Source organism: Protomyctophum bolini (assembly GCF_963924005.1).
Source record: "Protomyctophum bolini genome assembly, contig: SCAFFOLD_356, whole genome shotgun sequence".
Classification (NCBI taxonomy): Eukaryota; Metazoa; Chordata; class Actinopteri; order Myctophiformes; family Myctophidae; genus Protomyctophum; species Protomyctophum bolini.
Window position 1 is genome coordinate 11,371 of NW_027665895.1, and position 4,222 is coordinate 15,592.

Genomic DNA, 4,222 nt, shown 5'->3' on the forward strand with positions numbered 1-4,222 from the left:
CATGGCCCCTCCAGCTTCAGCTGGAAGGAAGAGACCATTCATACAGGAGGTCCTCATACCAGGGCCCCCGCAGGGCACACACTGGTCCTGGCCATCCTCTGTGGGCGTGTGAGCTCCACATGCAGCCTGAGAAACCCCTGCTATTTCCATCTCCTCTTGTCTCTATATAGATATATTCATATGTATACCTATATATTATTTATTATATGTGTACCTATATATACATATATGTATACATCTTGTATTGTACACCATATTTTAACTGTTCGGAATGTGCTCCACAGGGAGTGGGCCCATAGTAATTGCTTGAACGTGAGGGGTCATAATCTACCCTTTGCAGCTCACAATGCTGCATAAACGAATCAAGGCAACATGGTACCCTAAGACATCCCCCTGACACGGATTCTCCGTGTGCTCTCTCTTTGTTAGGACAGAGTCCATACCAAATCAATGTCCACCATTTGTTTTGTGTCACCAGCAGAGTTATGGACCTCTGGAAGAGGTTGTACATAAACTGCTCAGCCGCTCTGAGGCGCTCTAGCCCAAAACAATCTGACATTAAGCACACTGGAGGCTTCCAAACCTTAGTATATATCATTCCAGTCGGCCTACAAGTCCACATGCATATAGTGTGTTGTTGTAGCCTTTATCATACTTACAAGCATATAAGTATATATTAACCAGAACCAATTGACAGAGTAAGCAATTTAATTGCAGCGCCTAACACGGTGGGTCATCAGGAGTTTTTGTCTCCTGATCTTTGAGCCACACCGCCCTCTTGTGACCCATAAGGCACAGTGCAGACTGGGCAGCCGTCCCTGACGGACATACCTCCATACACTATGACGCTCATGTCAACCTGTCAATGAGGAAGTTGGAACACGCTGGAATTGTTTGTTTACACTCTCTGCCGTGTGGTCTGACCGGGCCGCGGTGCAACGAACAACGGCCGTAGATGGCCTCAGAGTACGCCGACTGGGTCAGCTCCTCTGGGTTCTACCCCGCCGATCGCCGCCGCGGTGTACAGCCGCGATGATAGACCCGGAGGTCTCACCGCTTCTGCAGCCAGGGAACCAGGGCTCCGCCAACGTGGTCGGCTTCGCACTTGGCTTTGGCCACACCGAACGCCGTCTCCTAGTTTCCCCCAACGTGGTCGGGTTTCACTAGGGAACGGACGCACGGACCGAACGCCGTCTCAAGGTTTCCCCCAACGTGGTCGGGTTTCGCCAGGGAGCGGACGCACGGACAAGCTCCACACCGAACGCCGACCCAAGGTTTCCCCCAACGAGCAGGTTTCACCAAGGGTTGGACGCACGGACCGAACGCCGTCTCCTAGGTTTCCCCCAACGAGCAGGTTTCACCCAGGAGCGGTCGCACGGACAAACTGAGGCTTCCTCCGCAAGACGGACTCGGCACTCAGCTTGTTCGGATTAGACCTGCAGCTTTGCTGTTGTTGTTTTTTTGTGGAGCTACGCGGCGCCCCGAGAGGAGTCGTCGAGACGACCAGCTCTCTTCTTACCTAGGTAAGTGGACTGTGTGCCACGCAGCTTCATGTTCTAAATATATATATTTATATATAATGTTTAATAGTGTCAAAACTGCTGAGATACACGAAACGTCTGCTCTCGTGGAAATCAAAAAATCGAAGTGGCACTGCACAGATGGGGCTTAAATAGCCCGCTGATTGGCATCTGCGCAGGGCCACCATAGAAGATGTGTCTTAAAGAGATATCCATGAACACTGCCCTGTGGGGTCAGTTCCCGTACATATTGAAAATATGTAGTGGAGAGCCAGTCTCGAACACGATAGAGAACCACAACGCACACCAACGCTGTGAAAAAGCTCACCGAATTGGCAAAGACCTGCGGCCAGGAATTTCACCTACTGAAAGTAGCAAGTGAAATCACTACCGACAGAGTGGAGCAAATCAGCTTCACAGACACTGCTGAAGGCGGAGGTGCTATAATAATAATAATCTTTATTGTCCCGAAGGATATTTGTCTTCACAATCTGTTCAACAGTTCAACACCCACATCAAAACAACACAGAGCACATAACACCAAGACAGTAAAAAAAACAAAACATGAGGTCCCCACAAGCTGTGTACAGAACCATCCTATCGGCGGGGCAGTTTGTTTAATGCCGCGATGGCTGAGGGGACAAAACTCCTACTAAAACGGACCTTTTTCCATGGCAAGGTTCTGTATCTTTGTCCAGATGGCATGAGGTTAAAGAAACGATACAGAGGGTGGTCAGTGTCATTTGATATCGAGAGTGCTAGTCGTGTGATGGCGTTATTGTTCATATCAGAAAGTGTGGGTGTAGGAAGTCCGATGATTTTGGAAGCAATACGGGTGATACTGAAAAGTTTGTTCCTGTTAGGCATGGACAGTATGGTGTAGAAACATGCAGAACAGTACAACAGAACAGGTTGAATAATGCTTTTGTACAATAATAGCAGAAGATGAGGAGCAACAGATAATGATCTTAGTTTTCGGATTACATGGAGTCTTTGCTGAAAGCGTGACTGGATAGATGTAATGTGTTGATCAAACCTGAGTCTATTGTCCAGTGTGAGTCCAAGATATGTGAAACTGTCTACCTGTTCTATTGTTTTACCATTAATGAGGAGTGGGTTAAGTCCAGTGTGGGTTGTTGTTTCAATGACCAGTTCTTTTGTTTTGACCACATTCAACTCTAGATAGTTGTCAGTGCACCACTGTGTGAAATGAGAAATGGTATTCTGATGGCTGCTGAAACAAGCCCACTGAGTGACACAGCGAGTGCAAGGGACCTGGATGAAGCTATCCTCAGCTTTGATCTGTCTGTCTTCTCAGGTTAGAAGGGCTATTCTTTTTGTTGATCATTGTTTATTTTGTCGCTGCATAAGTGTTTATCCTTTAATGTTATGAGTCTATTTATGTGTTAACACATTTTTATTGTGTGTGTGTGTGTGTGTGTGTGTGTGTGTGTGTGTGTGTGTGTGTGTGTGTGTGTTATACAGATGAAACCACCCAAAGCACCATGGAGAACACCATCGCTGCGCAGGGAGGTGCTGTTCTGGCCGGCAGTGTCTTGCCGCTAGGACGATCACAACCAACACCACCACCCACATATTCCATCATATTTGACAATCTGGATTTCTTCATCCGCCCACACCACCAGTCTACCAGGCAAGCAAACAAATCCATCCACTGGGTTCACCACATGGCTGTAGAAGACAGAGTGCCCATAACCCATCTCAGCAGGGACAAGCCAACTCAGCCAATTATGGACTATGACATTGGGAACTCCCTTCCTGGTCCTGAGATCCAAGCCCATATGCGACGAGAGTTTGTTGTGCTAGGGAGCCGCATTCTGACCCAGTACCTGGATGCTTTCAAGCCATTATCTGCTGTAGTGGCTAGTCACATCCCTCACCAATATTCAGACACAATGTCAAAGGCCTCCACCCACGTAAGTATTAAATTACTTACACTACAACTGTCAGTTGTACCATTGAGTTAACTTTTCATTAAGTTGAGCAAGTAACAACTAGTGTACTGGCATAGGATTTAAACTAAAAACTTTATGCTACTATAATCCATATATTCTTCCTTCATAGCATCCTCTTGGACTTCTGTTCAAAGATGAGAACCAAACTGGGGACTTGGTAGACGTTTTACAGCACATCCAGAATGAGTAAGTATGGCTTGTCTTGGAATTTATGAAACACAATGTTCGTATTCGTGCAGTTTGTCAATACCACGGCATGCAAAAAAAAAAGTCAGTGTTTGTGCATTTCAGCGGCCATTGCTTATCAAAAAGTGACACTTTAAATGGAGTTGGAACAACTGATGTTCAGGAGGCGGAGAAACACACCATGACCATACCTTCACGCCATCCTCCGCCCTCCATGACAATCAACCTGAGCCTACTTATACCCGCCCAATACAACCCAGCATCCTCTATGCTTTTCGTATGAACGCTCGTACTCGCTTACCGCTCGTACACCACATATGAGAAGTGAAGAAAAAAAAAACAGCAAACACTCAAACCAGCAACCGGCTCACCTGACACCTACCATGGATCTTTCCACCTCGGGCGACGACCCCGATCTCCCCGAGGGCATCCACGGGAGCCCAACGCTCATCTCGGACACTGCCTCGTCCAGCGACGCAGACAGCCGTCCCACCACAGCCCCCCAGGCCGCCGCCTCCCAGCCATCCAGGCAAAGCCGCA

At 47.7% G+C, this 4,222-nt stretch overlaps 1 long non-coding RNA gene across 1 annotated transcript; it reads left to right on the top strand.

Annotated features, from left to right (window-relative positions):
• Positions 1-2,754: 2,754 nt before the first annotated feature.
• On the top strand, positions 2,755-3,688 carry LOC308312126. The gene is made up of 3 exons (XR_013963730.1): positions 2,755-2,838; positions 3,006-3,457; positions 3,606-3,688. It is a non-coding gene; the product is annotated as an uncharacterized lncRNA (long non-coding RNA).
• Positions 3,689-4,222: the final 534 nt, after the last annotated feature.